Source organism: Colobus angolensis, unplaced genomic scaffold (assembly GCF_000951035.1).
Source record: "Colobus angolensis palliatus isolate OR3802 unplaced genomic scaffold, Cang.pa_1.0 Scaffold117, whole genome shotgun sequence".
In the NCBI taxonomy this organism is placed as follows: domain Eukaryota; kingdom Metazoa; phylum Chordata; class Mammalia; order Primates; family Cercopithecidae; genus Colobus; species Colobus angolensis.
In genome coordinates, this window is record NW_012112808.1 from 8,607,291 (window position 1) to 8,625,757 (window position 18,467).

An 18,467-nucleotide genomic window follows, 5' to 3' on the forward strand; every position below is an offset into this window, starting at 1 on the left:
GAAGGAAGGAAGGAAGGAAGGAAGGAAGGAAGGAAGGAAGGAAGAAAGAAAGGAAGGAAAGAAGGAAGAAAGGGCAGCTGGCATAAGTTGGGGTCCATCGTTTAGTCACAGAACAAACAAGCATAAGTGGTTCCCACCCTGATCCTCAAAAACTTTAAAATGGAGCAGTCCTCCTTTTATGGGCCCTGAAGCAATTCAGAGGCCTCGTTCTCTCTTTGATACACTTCCCTTATTGCCAGGTGACAGTCTGGAGGACAACGAGGCATTGAGTACCTTGCCCCAGCTGGGCAAGCTGCTGAGCAGAGAAGTCAGCATTCCCGACATCCCGCCCGGCGCTCTCTTGACTAAACCACATGGGCTGTTTTTCTTTGCTCTTGCTTGGACCACTGGGTTCTTCTTGACTCAGACACTACTGATCCCTTTCCCGGGATCCACACCCACCTGCTCCCTGGAGCCAAGTTTTGTGAGGCATGTGGCTTTTTTTGGAATGCTCAGTCACCTTGGAGCTCCTGCCTCATCTCAGGACAGGAGGATTTGTGTAGATAAATTATCACCATGGGACACCAGTGTGTGTCCCCAAGCCTTCAGTGCAGTTTAGACACAATGGATTTTCTGCAGCTCACTTTTGTTATGCATGGTGAAGAGGAAGTAGAAATCCAAATTTTCAGAATATAAGCCTTCTTCACAGGAAACGTATTTTGGAGTTCACTACACCATACAGGCTGCTGATTTAATACAACCAGCAAATGTGCAAATCTCCGAGGAATGGCAAATGCCATCCACCTTCACTTTTTTCACCTTCCTTCTCCTTCTCCTCCTCACCTTCATTTTTCAATAACCCAGTTATTTGTTGGTGCATATAAAAGTAAACAGAAAATGAATAAGCTGTGAACTTTGAAGGAGAATTTTTGAGTTAGAAATCTGAAGGGGGAGAAAAGGCCACAGAAACAGGGTAAACAGTTAAGGCAAACATTTTAGACCAAAATAGCCGGTAGACAGCAGCTGAGAATGGACCTCACTGCTGGTAAAGAGGCCAAAGTGGATTAAATTGATCAAAACAGTGCTTGGGAGATAGCAAGGAATTTTAGTTTTTGTTATTTCTCTTCGAAAAGGGAGGATGGAAGATTAGACTTCTGTAAGAACAAACGTTTGAAACTTTTCTATCTATTGCTACTGTTTCTGTGCTTTGCATTTGATGTTGGTTGTGAAACGTGTTTTTCTCAGTATAGATATATATGTATACTTTTATACATATACATACACACACACACACACACACACACATATATATATTTCCTTTTCTTGTTGAACCATGATAGTAAAAATGATTAGTGGAGTTGAAATCTGCAGCAATGCATAGAACGCTTTTTCCAGTGTTTAGGATAGCTGAAATATGCAATAATTGATTTTAACATGTGCTGTAATTGGTTCCATATGCATCGCTGTCAACTATGATGCATAATAATTAAACTGACATGTTCAAAAACTGGCCACTGAAATGAGCACTCCCTGAATTTTCCAACTGTGCACAGCTTGCTGCTTCTCCACTCCCTAGCTTCTCAATCAGGAACAGCATTGCCAGATTTTATTTTGCTGCTGGTCTCCTCCATGTTTTATCTATTTTTCCCCTCAGATTTTAAATGACCTCCTGGAGTGGATTAAGGCTCTTTCCTCACCTTCATTTTCAGATGGTCACATTATTTCAGCAGTGTTGGATCTATATGCAATTTCCTAAGTCATCATAAATCAGATCTAAACTCATGAGAATGGTCAAGAATTTGATATAAAATAAGACACAGGAGCAGATCCATAAAAGTTCCATATTTTAGTCCCTCCATCCCCAGTTGAACCATGCTTGAACTCTAATTAGAAAATTCACTTGGAGGAAGAAAGCATAGTATATGATACACATTCACCTCTGGTTCCCTAACATATAAATGACAATATTCATATATTTGACCACCTTTCTGCTTATTTCTGTGATCATCAGAATGTATATGAGCATCCAGGATGGTCTTACCTTGAAAGCCTGATTATCTTTCTTTTTTCTTGTGTAAAAGCAATCTGATATCATTGTAAGGGCATTGAACTAGGATCTAGGGCAGCTCTGTTACTATTAATAGTGTTAGTAAAGTCCTCTGGGTGTTAGCTTTCTCCTTGGTAAGATTTATGGAAGGGATAATACTCTTTCTACTGTCACCTCAAGGTTTAGCCTGATAGAATAAGATAGAAGCAAGATTGGATAGTGTGGCCTTTGGTTCCTGAATCTCTGTTCTGAATTAGCATGGGTCATGTCTGTGTTTGGACTTTGGGTTACCATAATCTGCTGTTTTAATTTCACCAAGAACTGCATCCCCCTCAAATCCCCTGGTGTCACACCTTCTCTAATCTGTTAACCACATAAATGGGTCCTGTGATGGCAAAATTTTTAATAACAAAAGTTAGTTTATCATCATCCATTATAACTAGATAATCATTAGTTATCAATGATACATCATCAGGATGTATCATTGCTCTGAGGCTCCATAAGGCCAATGCTGGGAGAAGGGACATAGCAGCCATCTCTCCACTATTTCCACTGGGAACACCAATCTTCCACTCATTTTTGTCATGGGTCACTGGTGGGGATCCCTAATTTCAATGACCTTTTTGTTGCTTAGAGCATAGTTCTGTGACACAGACCTGGTTAATCATAGTGTCTCTTCTGTCTGTCTGTGGAACATAGTTCACGCTGTAGCAGAATAACCAAGCTGGACCCACAAGGGTTTTCTCATGCACTTTGAAAGCCAAAAGCTATGAGGTAAGATTCCCCCATCTCCTTGGAAATGAGCTGTGAAGACATAAGTCTGGCGACACTGGGCCGCAGGAAGAAAGCCATGCCCTCCACTGTGTAAAGGAAGGAGAGATTGAGCCCCACACATGGGAGGAGTGGAATTGAAAATGCTGATTAATGACTTTGGAAACTGTCAGGTGATTTGTGGAAGAAAGAACTTACTCCACATCCTACTGGGATCTTATTTCCTGATTAAATTCCTTAGGAGGCAAAGTTTCTGGAGCTAAGGAAGTGATTGGGAAGGGAAACTGGTTCTTTATCTTCCTCCATCCTCTCATGTTTTATTTTCCGAAAGGGAAAAGTCACTATTTCATAGCTAAGGCTAAGCAGGGATCTTGCTGCTACTTCAACAGGCATTCCAACTGGAGTCCTGAGCCTACTTTTCCTTCTTATTTTGTATCTTTATTCTTATTGGATCACCTCTCCTTTGGCTATCAGAATATTTCTCTCCACCCCACTCCCTGGTCAACACGATCTTGGAGTCAGAAGACTTGCCCATTACTTTTGAGCAATGTTTGGATGGTGTGTAGTGCATCTGCAGTGGTTCTCAAACCGAGGGTGCATCTTAACACCCTAGAGATCCAGTGAAAACACAGATTGCTGGGCCTGACCACAAGAGGCCCTGATCCAATAGGTCTGGATGGGGTGGAGAGTCTGCATTTCTAATAAGTCCCGAGGTTATACTGAGGCTACTGGTCTGTGGAGCACACTTTGAGAGCTACTACTGAGATGAATGCCAGATTAGATTAAATGTTGTGAGACTCAAGTCTTGGCCTTTGGGCAATCCCCAAAGCCTCTGTGGGCTTCACTTTACCTATTTATAAAATGGATGATTTGATTAGGTGATCTTAAAATTTTCTTTAAGATGCCTCCAAGTCAATTAACTGATCACGAAGTTCTATTTGGAAGGACTGCACTGTCATGACAGTTTTCTTTTTCCCTTTGAGACAATTATAGTTTAAAAAGACAATATCTAATTTCTGCAGAAATTGTGGAAGTGGTCAGACAGCAGCAACAGAATAGGGTACATATTACATGTATGAATTCTAAGGTCCTGACATAATACTCTGCAATTAAGCTTTTCGTCTGGAGGTTGTATACTGTTTTGTGATAATTTTCTCATTAATCAGGCACTAGTTCTAGAATTTAGGAAACACCTGTTCAGTAGCTTCTCAACCATGATGAAAAGTAGACAGTATTAGAAAAACACAGTAGTAGGAGAGTAGAAGTTTGAGGGAAGGAAAAGAGACGCTCTAAGCACGAGGTGTGCTTCTACACCCCTCCTGCTGCTCCATTCTGAGCTTTCCTGACAGATCTGGGTGAGGAGTCAAGAGAAGGTTTGAAAGTTTATGTCCGCAGCTAGATAAATATCATTAGTGTAGAGATGGATTGTGGTGGCACCTAGAAGGTCCCATCTAATTTTGAAAAGAGAGGGAGAAAAAGAAATGTCTGAAGACATCTTCTGGAGTTTGGAAAGGACCAAAAAGTCATTGCGTCTGGCTTTCCTCTATCACCCCAAGTTCCTGCACAAACCACCTACATCCCAACAGCAACATAAAATGACCATTTTATGAGTGAGAACAGGAAACTGTGGCTATAACAAGTCTTCTTTCCCCTTTTCTTTAGAGTAGGAATAAGTGATGGATGTAAAGACAAATATGAAACAGTAATTTAGAAAATAATTTCTTTTCATGCAGGAGCCACTTGTTGAGAACCTGGTGGTATTTAAGAATACTGATCAATAAGTATCATAGAGTATTCATGGGTTGATTAGATACATATGTATTGGGTATCTAACATATCCTAGCAATACGTGAGGCACAAATTAACCAAACAAAATTATTTCTATGTTTCAGGAGATAAGAGTTGAGATAGGAAGACGACAAGTAAAGAGATAATTTTATAAGTTCCAACAGGAGTGAACACAGGCTACCACAAGAGAACTTTGCAGGTGTGAATATCAGCAAAAACTCACTGTGGAAAGTAGTGGCCTCGAGCATGAGTGGAGGTTGGGTCAGGCAGGAAGAAGGTACTCTTTTCAGACTTAGCATCAGACACAAAGGCTCAAAGAGGTGAGTTCATGAAACTTTGGTTGTTAAGTGTGAGTGGTGGCTAGAATTGAAGCTGCAAGGGAAAGCATGGGTACCTATTGGCTTTATTTTGACTCACTAGTTCATTACTGGTCCCAGTTCCCAAAGAGTCTGGTTTTTATTGGTGAGATGGGGGTGGTTGATCATGGAATTAACTGATGTCTATCTGTAGCTAAGTAACTGGGTGGGTTCAGAGCCTTTCCTCTCATGGACTGCTAACTTCTCTCCTGTACATTGTTGCTGTCCTTTTATGATGCTTTTCCTCGCTGCCTAGGCATGGTTTCTCCATTACATCCATCCTCAACCCCTTCTCTTCCTGGCTTTACTTTGAAGCTAACCTCCTTGCTCTAGGTATAAATTCATTTTCCAAATAGATACATATGACTAATGTCTAAATGGAAATATGACATTTTAAAGGAGAAGGAGAGAGCAGGATTTGCTGCAGGTTGGAGAACTGTTTTTCCAAGGGTCTGCCGTTCTAATGTGCTCACAGGTGGTGCTGATGCTGCTGATGCCTGGCTACATTTTGGAGAACCTGGAGTCTTTTTTCAAATGATGGTTGATGAAATTATATTAAACCCAAAATTTAGGTTCTCCAGTGCTCTCCTTTCTTTTTCTTTTTCTTTTTCTTTTTTTCAGACAGAGTCTTGCTCTGTCACCCAGGCTAGAGTACAGAGGCATGATCTCAGCTCACTGCAACCTCCACCTCCCAGGTTCAAGTGATTCTCCTGCCTCAGCCTCCCGAGTAGTGGGGATTACAGGTGCACAAAAACATGCCCGACTAATTTTTGCATTTTTATTGGAGAAGGGGTTTCACCATGTTGGCCAGGCTGGTCTCGAACTCCCAACCTCAAGTGATCCTCTCGCTTCAGCCTCCCAAAGTGCTGGGATTACAGGTGTGGGCCACTGTGCCTGGCCCCATGCTCTCCTTTCTAAAGGGGAAGAACGTTTTTGTAGCAGAGGAATCATTCTTGAAGGACCCAAGAGTCTTTTTGCTAGACTTCCCATTCTTACAGTTGCTTCTAAACTTAATTCTTTCTGGAAAACAGAATAACTACAAGATAATATCTACATCCTGAAAGGGTTGAACCCATCTTGAAAATGGCAAAATCTCCATCCTGGTGATCACTGGCACCATCATTCCCAGCATAGCCATCACTCTATGGGATCCTGGGCACTGCTTGGCACTAGGAAGGTGAATGACTTTAAATTATGATTCCTGTCCTCAAGAGACAAGTCACATTGTTGAAACGCTGACATCAATGTACAAAGATTCATAATCATAAAGGGTAACTTTTGGTAAGTCATTATAATCTTATTAATTGCTTCTAGTGGTAAGTCACATCAATGCTGCATTTTTCCAGGTTTCAGAATTTAGCAGGCATTGAATATGTCACTGTTTGGGTATTACTAATGGAAGAAGTGAGGTTTCCTTTTTAACTGTGTTTAGTATTTTGCTTTTGGCTCCAGAAATGTCATAGAAACACCTGACTTGGACATATTTCTAGAGACTATCATTTTATATACAAAGTTTAGTATGTTATTTAGACTGATATTTTATAAATCATGCTCTGGAATTAAGCTGAGTAAGGCCAGGAAGAGAAAGGGTTGAGGATGGACTTAATGCAGGAACCATGCCTAGGAAGCAAGGAAAAGCATCATAAAAGGACAGCAACAATGTAGAGGACAGAAGTCAAGCAGTCAGTGAGAGGAAGGACTCTGAACCCACCCAGTTACTTAGTTGCAGATGGACATCAGTTAATTCAGTGATCCACCACCCCATCTCACCAATAAAAACCAAACTATTTGGGAACTGGGACCAGTACTGAACTATTGGGTCAAAATAAAGTCAAAAAGAAGCCCACTGCAAGAAATACTCCTCTAAATAACAAATTTTGAGAAACAAGTAATCATGCAGACACACCATGTGCTGTTATCTTTTCAGCACTAGCTCTGTGTTATGGTACAGTTAGGGAGAGGATGAGGTGGGCTCTTCTTTGAGCACATTTCCAACAGTCTTTTCATGGTATGCAGTAGTTGTTTACAACAATGTTTCTCACTTTAATGTGCACACAAATCATGCAGGATCTTTTGAAATTCACATTTAGACTCAGTGGGAGCAGGTGGGGCAGGAGCCTTGCAGAGGTGATGGGCTCCTTGGATTGCACTCTTAAGTAGCAATGGTTTAGAATACGGTGAAAATATGTTAGAAGGGGCATTGTGAAAGCATGGGGGTTCATCTGTTCAAGAAACAACAATGACAAAAAATGGTGATTAAATGCAACCACATCTAAATGAGGTAGCCAGGAGGTAGACCCAGCTTCTCCATGAACAGGCCACATATCATCTCCCAGGGCTGCCTCCAATGTCCAGCCTAGCTGTGCTCAGGCCGTCGGGGCTTGTTGGACTCTCCTGGCAGGGTGGGGTCAGGACTCGAGTAGGTTGGATGCTGATAGCAGAGAGTGTGATTCTCTGGTCTGATGACCCAGAATCACTCCCAGGAGCACCTGTGCATGGAGCACAGACTGGAATCCCAGGTCTCCCAGGAGGAAGGAGTCATCCCTGGTCTCCGCATCCCCCAAATGCTGATTCTGTGTCTGCTTGTGGATGGGTAACAAACAAACAACAAAGGGCCGTCTCAATTAACCTGCCACACAGAGCAGAATACTATAAACTCTCTTTTTGGATGAAGCCTTTTTTTTTTTTTTTTTTTTTTTTGAGATGGAGTCTCGCTCTGTCACCCAGGCTGTAGTGCAGTGGCGAGATCTTGGCTCACTGCAACCTCCACCTCCCGGGTTCAAGCGATTGTCCTGCCTCAGCCTCCCAAGTAGCTGGGACTATAGGTGCATGCCACCACACCTGGCTAATTTTTGTATTTTTAGTAGAGACGGGGTTTCATCATGTAGGCCAGGCTGAACGTCAGACCTCAGGTGATCGACCCATCTTGGCTTCCCAAAGTGCTGGGATTACAGGCGTAAGCCACCATGCCTGGCCTGGATGCCATTTCTTATGATGCTTAGAATCTGATGCCCTTTCAGAAAACTGAAGCCTTGAAGACCTAAAGTTGCTACATTGTTCTCTCTCCCAAAGAGGAAAGCAAAGGGAAGGTCTAGGCCAGCACTTTCCAAAATTCAGTGTGCATAGGAACCAGCTGTGGAGTTAATATGCAGATTGAGATTTGGTAGTTCTGGGTGGGGTGGGGTGGGGCCCAAAAGTCTGCCAGGTGCTCCCAACTGGTGCTGATGTTGCCTGGCTACATTGTGAGTAGCAAGGGCAAGCAAACTAAGTGACCCTCTTTGGTGATCTGCAGAGTCGAAGATGAGGCGTCTTTCAGGCCTGAGTCAGACTCTCTGGGCTGTAGGCGCCCAGGAGCTGCACAGCTGTGTAAGATTAGAAATCTCAGCGCTGAGCAGGATGGGGCCAGGGCCAGTTAATGGCATCATTTCATTGTAGTAACTACAGCAGGCCAGAGTCAATTGCTGTTTAGTCAGCTTTCCCGTGTTTGTTGACTTTGGTATTACTGATTTATTAAAGGAAGAGAAACTGTGTTGGATATCAGAAAAGTGTTAGATAGAGGGAAGTAGAGTAAATCCAAACCTCTCTCTCTACACTCTCCAAATCCGTCCCCCACGCCCACCCCACCCCCTTGTTGCCAAGTTATGAGATCTTGGGCTGACTTCCAAGTTCCCAAAGTTCAAGTGTGGAAAAAGCCAACTAATCTCCCGGAAAATCTCCTGATGTGTATTTTTCTTTAACAATCTGGGCTGATTTTAAACTTAGCCCACAGTAAACTGTGCTCAACAGGCATTATCATTATAGACACTTGCTGCTGCATTTTCCAAGGATTTTCCCTACCCTGCTGGTATTGCTACCAGATACAGAATGGAATTTGTCAGGACAAGCCATGTATTAAACCATTAATTCAGTTAGTGCATTAGGAGTAGGAAGACTGATTCTCTGCATTATATTTTGGCTGTCAGGCCTGATTTGAGCTTATTTCTCATTGAGTATTCCATATCAAAGGCTGGGATGATAGAATTACAGGACATTGGGACTTTCAATCTGGAAGGGACCCTGGAGACCATTTAGTGCTGCCTGCTCGCTTCACAGATGAGGAAACTGTATTTTTCAGTCTTAAGAGCTTGAGCAAATACTCAGCTTTTGATATGCACATGCAGTTGCCATTCCCATGTATGGGAGTTATGTGTGTGCTTGAAGGGAGTCAATAATGGATCTTTCCTATTTAGTTTTCCTTGATCTTGGCTTTAGCTTCATCAAAGTCTGTCATACACACCCTCTGGACAGCATACATTTTGCAATAATATGCAAATGTCTTGGTTCTTGATAGTAGTGGAAAAGAAATGTGATGTTTTTACTTAAAAGACACTTTATACAATTTAATAGCAACTGCATCTCTGGCATCTATAACAGATGCTATCCAGTGCAGGCAACTTTTTCAAGTAACCTAGCTGAATTTTAGCTGCTGAAATTTTCTGTATCATTTGATGATCATATTTCATTTCAGACTTTTGAACACAACAGATTGTCCACCTGGATCTCATTTTGCCATATTTTATTGATGGCCTGACTCAGATCTTTCAAGTTCTCACTAACTGACCTTGAAGGAGTAGCTTGTTGTTTAAATTTTATGACACAGAGATATAAACTGCCTGCAAATTTTGCAACTCAGTGGTGATGAACAAAGAGAACATTTTATTACTACTTATTACCCACGGTTAAGGAATTAGCAAGAGCTGTTACTTTGCACCCATTCCTGGGACAAAATCCCAAATTAACTTTATAACAAGCACATGTGTAACAAGTGAGAACTACATTTCTTGTTTGCAAATCTAAGCTCAGTGTAGTGCTATTGCACTTATGCCTTCCTGTGGCTGCCCTGATTCCATAATAATGACAGGTTTCTCCCTCCTGGCCTTGTTATTCTGGGTCAGATGGCCTATCACCTGAGAATCTGAATAACATTGGATGGAAACTACAGAAAGAAGACAAATAAAAAATACTACCCACCACCCCCGTCTGACCATGAGAAAAACATCTAACAAACTCAAATTGAAGGACATTTATTCTACAAAATTCCTGGCCGGTACTCCTCAAGGCTGTCCAGATTATGAAAAACAAGAGGATTGACAAATGGCCAGGGTCTCCCAGAGGCTCAGGATATAAGATCACTAAATGTGATGTGGGACCCTGCATAGGACAGAGCGAAGACACTTGAGGCAGCCTTAACGAAGTGTGGACTTTAGTTAATAATAATGTGTCCATATTAATTCATTGATTGAGTTGTGCCACACTAACGTAAACTGTGCCACACTAACGTAAACTGTGAATAATAGACGAAACTGGGCTCAGGGTATAGGTGAATTCTGTGCTATCTTTGCAATTTTTCTATAAATCTAAAATTATTCTAAATTTAAACGTTTACTAAAAATAATGCTTGTGCACATTCAGCCTCTGCTGACACCAAGCAAGTGTCTGTGATAGGTCAAGTTTCAGCTCTATTATTTCATTAAATCTTCAGAACAACTTTATGAGGTATTTATTGTTATTCCCATTTTATTGCTTTGAAAACAGAGAAACTGAAGTTCAGGGAAAGTAAACTTTTCTACGTTGATTGAATTCCCTTGGCTTAAAAATGGCAGAGCTATGAGTTTAACCCTCATTTATCTGACTCTAAAGCACACACTTATTTCAGTTCCCCATTTGGTTCTTAGAATCCTGTCCTCAAGAGATGGTGCAGAGGTTAAGGAAATGGGATGGGAATGGTGGGAATGGCCTGCGTGTAGCTCAGTAGGACTGTGTCTGGTTTCCTGAGCCATTGAAGTTTCCCAAGGAGGATCATGCGGCCTCTATTTTCCCTAAAGGCTAAGGTCCAGGCTAGTTTTAGGTGAGTTTTCCCATTTCCTTGGATTTCATTGAACAAAAAAAGAAATTCCCCCTGCAGTGGCCATGGGTGTAGTGTCTGCCATGTGGAGGAGAAGTTGCTGGTTGTAGCAGCAACACTCCAGCTTACCTGGAGCAAAGTAAGTATGGTCATGCTGCATCCTCTTCCAGAATCCCTTCCACTGTCTGTGCATTTGGGTCATTGGTGAGCCTAAGGATGTCCTGAGTCCTGGTTTCTTGAGATTCTGACTCAGTAGATGAGAGGAGAGAGCAGAAATCTGCATTCAAAATTGTTTATTGATGATTTGGCCATGAATCTCTGTTCTAAATCTGAATCTCAGAGAATCAACTCTTGTTCTCACCTCAAGAAAATATAAAACCAACCTCAACACGGTTGTCTCTTGAGTAGGTAGCATTAATAGACTGTCTAGGCCAGGAGTCCACAAACCTCTGCTTAAATGGCCCACAGCCCCACCTGCCTGTTTTGTAAATAAAATTTGATTGAACACAGACATACCATTTGTTTATTTGTTGTCTGTGGTTGCTTTCTTGCTACTATGGCACAGTTGAGACCATATGGCCCTAAAAGTCTAAAACGATAATCTGACCCTTTACAGAAAAAAGTTTTTCAACCCGTGGTATAAAAGATAGAAAGGATCTGGAATAATAATTAGTCACAGTTAAAGGGAAAAGGAGTCCAGTTGCTCTCAAGCTTCAGTGTACCCAAGAATCTCCTGTGATACTTATTTTAAAATGCCACCCCTTGAGATTCTGATTCAGTAGCCTGGGCTGAAGCTAAGAAATATGCATTTTTAGCAAAGTTTTGAGACACATGGTCCTCGTCACTAAGAATACGGACCCTGACAATAGCTAGACCTGGGGCCATAATCCTCTCTAGAGGTCTGTGTATGTTTAATTATTACTGCATATTATATTTGAACAAAGATTTTAAAAATAAAACTAAATATCACTTTTATGAACTAAATCATGCCCGACCCCCCTTCCCCCAAAATTCATATATTGGAGCTCTAACCCCCATATGACTGCATTCACAGATAGAGTCTTTAAAGAGGTAATTAAAGTTAAATGAAGTCATAGTGTACGGCCCTAATCTGATTGGACTGGTATTCTTACTGGTAGAGAAAGAGACACTAGAGATCTCTCTTTCTTCTCTGCAGGTGCACAGAGGAAAGGCCATGTGAGGACACAGCAAGAAGGTGGCCATCTGCAACCTGACCAGCAAGACCTCACCAGAAACCAACCCTGCTTGCACAGTGATCTTGGACTTCTGGCCTCTAGAACTGTGAAACAATAAACTTCTGTTGTTTAAGCCACTTGGCCTGGGGTATTTTGTTACAGCAGCCTGAACTGACTAATACAATCACTAAAGTATCAAAAGGCAGAATTAAAAGCGTTATAACTGATCCCGAGCAAGATGGTCGAATAGGAACAGCTCCAGCCTCCAGCTCCCAGCTCGAGTGACACAGAAGATGGGTGATTTCTGCATTTTCAACTGAGGTCCTGGGTTCATCTCACTGGGAGTGCTGGACAATCGGTGCTGGTCAGCTGGTGCAGCCCGACCAGTGAGAGCTGAAGCAGGGTGAGGCATCGCCTCACCTGGGAAGCGCAAGGGGGAAGGGAATCCCTTTTCCTAGCCAAGGGAAACTGAGACACACAACACCTGGAAAATCAGGTAACTCCCACCCTAATACTACGCTTTACCAAGGGTCTTAGCAAATAGTACACCAGGAGATTATATCCCACACCTGGCCCGGAGGATCCCACACCCATGGAGACTCCCTCATTGCTAGCACAGCAGTCTGTGATCTAACTGCAAGGCAACAGCGAGGCTGGGGGAGGGGTGCCCGCCATTGCTGAGGCTTAAGTAGGTGAACAAAGCCGCTGGGGAAGCTTGAACTGGGTGGAGCCCACTGCAGCTCAGGGAGACCTGCCTGCCTCTGTAGACTCCACCTCTGAGGACAGGGCATAGCTAAACAAAAAGAAGCAGAAACCTCTGCAGATGTAAATGATCCTGTCTGACAGCTTTGAAGAGAGCAGTGGGTCTCCCAGCATGGAGGTTGAGATCTGAGAATGGACAGACTGCCTGCTCAAGTGGGTCCCTGACCCTTGAGTAACCTAACTGGGAGACATATTCCACTAGGTGCAGACCAACACCTCACACCTCACACGGCTGGACACACCTCTGAAACGAAGTTTCCAGAGCAAGAATCAGACAGCAACCCTTGCTGTTCAGCAATATTCTATCTTCTGCAGCCTTCACTGCTGATACCCAGGCAAACAAGGTCTGGAGTGGACCTCAAGCAAACTCCAACAGACCTGCAGCTGAGGGTCCTGACTGTTAGAATGAAAACTAACAAACAGAAAGGATACCCACATCAAAACCCCATCAGTACATCACCATCAGCAAAGACCAAAGGCAAATAAAACCACAAAGATGGGGAAAAAACAGGGCAGAAAAGCTGGAAATTCAAAAAATAAGAGTGCATATCCACCTCCAAAGGAACACAGTTCATCACCAGCAATGGATCAAAGCTGGAAGGAGAATGACTTTGATGAGTTGAGAGAAGAAGCCTTCAGTCAATCAAACTTCTCAGAGCTAAAGGAGGAACTACATACCCAGAGCAAAGAAACTAAAAATCTTGAAAAAAGAATGGAAGAATGGATAACTAGAATAATCAATGCAGAGAAGGCCATAAATGAACTGATAGAGATAAAAACCATGATACGAGAATTACGTGACAAATGCACAAGCTTCAGTAACTGACTCGATCAACTGGAAGAAAGAGTATCAATGATTGAAGATCAAATGAATGAAATGAAGTGAGAAGAGAAGTCTAGAGAAAAAAGAGGAAAAAGAAATGAACAAAGCCTCCAGGAAATATGGGAAATATGGGATTATGTGAAAAGACCAAATCTACCTCTGATTGGTGTGCCTGAAAGTGAGGGGGAAAATGGAACCAAGTTGGAAAACACTCTTCAGGATATCATCCAGGAGAACAAACTACCATCAGAGAATACTCTAAACACCTCTACGCAAATAAACTAGAAAATCTAGAAGAAATGGATAATTTCCTGGACACTTACACTCTCCTAAGACTAAACCAGGAAGAAGTTGAATCCCTGAATAGACCTATAGCAGGCTCTGAAATTGAGGCAATGATTAACAGCCTACCAACTAAAAAAAGTCCAGGACCAGATGGATTCACAGCCTATTGTGGGGAGGGCGGAGAGGGGAGGGATGGCATTGGGAGTTATACCTAATGTAAATGACGAGTTGATGAGTGCTGACGAGTTGATGTGTGCAGCACACCAACATGGCACATGTATACGTATGTAACAAACCTGCACATTGTGCACATGTACCCTAGAACTTAAAGTTAATTTTAGAAAAGTTAAAATAAAAAATTAAAAAATAAATAAAAGTGTTATAACTGTTTCACTCAAGATATGAGTAGGAAACAGAGAAGAGTTGGACAAAAAAAATCAATAAACAGAAATTTAGTAAATGTTTGCTGTGTAATGAATTTAGACATTTTACTTTTTGATATGCTTTCAAGAACTTCAACGAGGTATAATTGACATTCATAAACCACAATCATTAAAATGTGCAATTTGATATGCTTTGCCATAAGAAACCATCATCAAAAATCAAGATCATAAACACAACTATCACCTTCCAAATCTCTTTGGATACCTATAGTCCCTCCATTGCCCCTTCCTAATCTGCCCCTGGCACCCTACAAGAGGAAACCTCTGATCTGTTTTCTGGCACTATAGATCTGTAGGTTAATGACAATTTTCTAGAATTTTATATAAATAGAATCATATGGGATGTAGTCTTTTTTTTTTCCACTCACCATCATTGTTCTGAGATTGATCCATGTTGTTGCTTATATCAGTGTTTCATTCCTTTTGAGTAATGAGTGATATTCTGTTATGTATACTGTCATTGGTTTATTCATTTATATGTTGATGGACTATTGGCTTGTTTCCAGTTTTAGGCTATTACCAAATAAAGTGTAAATCTTTGTATGGATAGTTTCATTTTTGCTGGATCAACTAGGAGGTGTACATTTAACTGTTAAAGAAACTGCCAAATTGTTTTCCAATGCGGTTGTACCATTTCACATCCTGCCAGCAGTGCATGAGAGTCCTAGTTCCTCCACATCCTAGCCAACACCTGACGGTCATTTTAATCTGAGTCATTGAAATAGGAGTGCAGTGGTATATCATTGTGGTTTTAATCTGCATTTCCTTAGTGACTAACAATGTTGATAATCTTTTCATATGCTTATTTATCATTTATATATCTTCTCTGGTGAAGTGTCTGTTTTGCCTATTAAAATATTGTTTAAAGTTATTGAGTTTTGGGGGCTCTGTATTCAGAATGTAAGTCCTTTATTAGATTTGTGCTTTGCAAATATACCTTTCCAACTGTAACTTGCCTTTTCATTCTTTTATGAATGAAGCAATGCTGGTCCAAAAGCAAAGATTTTTAATTTGAGGAAATACAACTTACCATTTTGTTCTTAATGGACCATGACTTTGCTGCCATAGCAAAGAAGTTTTTGCCTAACTCAAGGCCACAAAAGTTTTGTCCTGTTTCCTTCTACACGTTTTATAGTCTTAGATTTTGTGTTTCATTCTACAATCCATTTGAGTTAATTTTTGTATATGGTGCAAGACGTGGATTGAGGTTCATTTTTTGTATATGAATATCTAATTTTTCCAGCATCACTTGATGAAAAGACTACCCTTTCCCCCATTGAATTACTTATGCACCTTTGTAGAAAATCATTTATTTATATACATGTGGGTCTATTTCTATATTCTCTATTTTTTCCCATTGATTTATTTGTCTAGTTTTTGTACCAATCACACCTGCCTTGCTATCCCTCCCCCATTCCCCCACCCCATGACAGGCACCAGTGTGTGTGATGTTCCCCACCCTGTGTCCAAGTGTTCTCATTGTTCAATTCCCACCTATGAGTGAGAACATGCGGTATTTGGTTTTCTGTCCTTGTGATAGTTTGCTCAGAATGATGGTTTCCAGCTTCATCCAAGTCCCTACAAAGGACATGAACTCATCCTTTTTCATGGCTGCATAGTATTCCATGATGTATACAGTAGCTTTATAATAAGTTTTCAAATTAGTAAGTTTTGGTCTTCCAACTATTTTCTTGCTTCCAAAAAAAGTTACTTTAGCTGTTCTGGATCCCTTGCATTTCCATATTAATTTTAGAATCAGTTTGTCAATTTCCAAAATAAAAATACAGGGATTTTGATGTCTTGGTACAATAATGACACTTCTTCCAAAGGTAAGTGACTCATTCAGTTACCATTTCATGACAAAGGAAGGTATGCAAACACACGCACAAACAAAATCAGCAGAACATGATCACACTAATTTTGCTATCATTACCAGGAAACAATGAAACAAAATTAATTTCCCATCCTAATGCTCTATTTCAGCTGTCTGCAGACATGTATGCATTAACTTCCCTTTGGACACTCTTTTTTTTAAAAAAATGAGGTGAAAATTTAAAAGTAACCATTTTAATGTGAACAATTCAGTGGCATTTTGTACATTCATAATGTTGTGCAACAACCACCCTTCCTAATTTTAAAACATTTTCCTCACCCTAAATGGAAAATCTGTGCCCATTAAGCAATTTCTCCCTATTTCTCCCACTTCTGGCACCACCAATTTTATGTTCTGTATCCTGGATTTACCTATTCTGGCCACTTCACATAAATATAATTATACAATATATAACCTTTTGTATCTGGCTTTTTTTACTTACCATAATATTTTCAAGACTCATCCACATTGTATCAGGCAGCAGTACTTCAACTGAATAATTTTCCACTGTATGTATATGCCACAAGTGGTTTATCCATTCATATATTGATGAGCATTTGGGCTGTTTCCACTTTCTGGCTCTTGTTAACAGTGCTGTTTTGAATGCACATGTGTGTATATTTGTTTGAGTACCTGTTTTCATTTCTAGAAGTATAATTGATGAATCATATGGTAATTCTACATTTAACTCTTTGAGAAACTGCCCAAGTTACTGTCACAATGGCTGAACTATTTTACACGCCCACCAGCAAGGCACAGGCTTCCATTTTCTCCACATCCATGCTAAAAGTCATGATTTTCTTTTCTTTTCTTGAATTTTAGCCATTCTGGTGAGTGTCAAGTAGTAACTCATTATGGTTTTGATTTCTCTTGTGACTTATGCTGTTGACCATCTTCTCATGTGCTTATTGCCCATTTATGTATCTACTTTGTCTTGTCAGTCTTTTGTCCATTTTAAAATTGGATTGTTTGTATTTGGGTTATTAAAATGTAAAAGTTTTTATACAGTCTAAATACTAGACCCTTTGCCAGAGATCTAATTTGAAGGCATTTCTCCCATTCTGTAGGTTATCTTTTCACTTTCTTATTAATTTCCTTTGACCCACAAAAGTTTTAAATTTTGATATAGCTTAATTAATGAATTTATTTTACTTTTGTTGCTTTGGCTTTTAGCATTTTATCTAAGAATGTATTCCCAAATCAAAGTCATGGAAATTTACTCCTATGTTTTTCTCTATCTATTTAGGTTTTTTGATCTATTTTTGAGTGAATTTTTGCCTATGGTGTGAGGTAGGGATGCAACTTAATTTTTTTGTAGGTGGTTGTCCAGTTGTTTCATCATTATTTGTTGAAGAGACTATTATTTCCCCACTTATTAGTCATGGCACTCTTGTCAAAAATCAATTGGCCATAGATATATGGGTTACTTTGGACTCTCTATTTTATTGCATTGGTCTATATGTCTATCCTCATACTAGTGTCACTTTTTTGATTTCTGTTGCTTTGCAAAAACTTTAGACATTAGGAAGTGTGAGTCTTCCAACTTTGTTCTCCTTTTCTAAGATTGTTTTCACTATTTAGGACACTTTACAATTCCGTACATATTTAAAGATAAACTTTTTCATTTCTCTAATGAAGACCATTTAAATTTTGGCATCAATTTTTGTGTTGGATATATAGATCAATATATGAAGTTTAGAGTATCTATTTAAAAAATAACAAGCTTCTAATTCATGAACATGGGGTGCTTTCAATTTCTTTTTTTTTTATTATTATACTTTAAGTCCTAGGGTACATGTGCACAACATGCACGTTTGTTACATATGTGTACACATGCCATGTTGCTGTGCTGCATCCGTTAACTCATCATTTACATTAGGTATTCCTCCCAATGCTATCCCTCCCCCCTCCCCCTACCCCACGACAGGTCCTGGTGTGTGATGTTCCCCACCCTGTGTCCAAGTGTTCTCATTGTTCAATTCCTACCTATGAGTGAGAACATGCCGTGTTTGGTTTTCTGTCCTTGCGATAGTTTGCTCAGAATGATGGTTTCCAGCTTCATCCATGTCCCTACAAAGGACATGAACTCATCCTTTTTCATGGCTGCATAGTATTCCATGGTGTATATGCACCACATTTTCTTAATCCAGTCTATCATTCATGGACATTTGGGTTGGTTCCAAGTCTTTGCTATTGTGAATAGTGCCGCAATAAACATACGTGTGCATGTGTCTTTATAGTAGCATAACTTATAATCCTT

The 18,467-nt window shown here is 40.5% G+C and overlaps 1 long non-coding RNA gene across 1 annotated transcript in view; it reads left to right on the plus strand.

Annotated features, from left to right (window-relative positions):
* Nucleotides 1–12,158, plus strand: part of LOC105527078 — a 20,578-nt gene extending 8,420 nt beyond the window's left edge. Inside the window, exons 2-4 of the long non-coding RNA XR_001004192.1 lie at nt 5,973–6,222; nt 10,886–10,964; nt 12,003–12,158. This is a non-coding gene — a long non-coding RNA (uncharacterized LOC105527078). The remainder of the gene's footprint in view (nt 1–5,972; nt 6,223–10,885; nt 10,965–12,002) is intronic.
* Nucleotides 12,159–18,467: the final 6,309 nt, after the last annotated feature.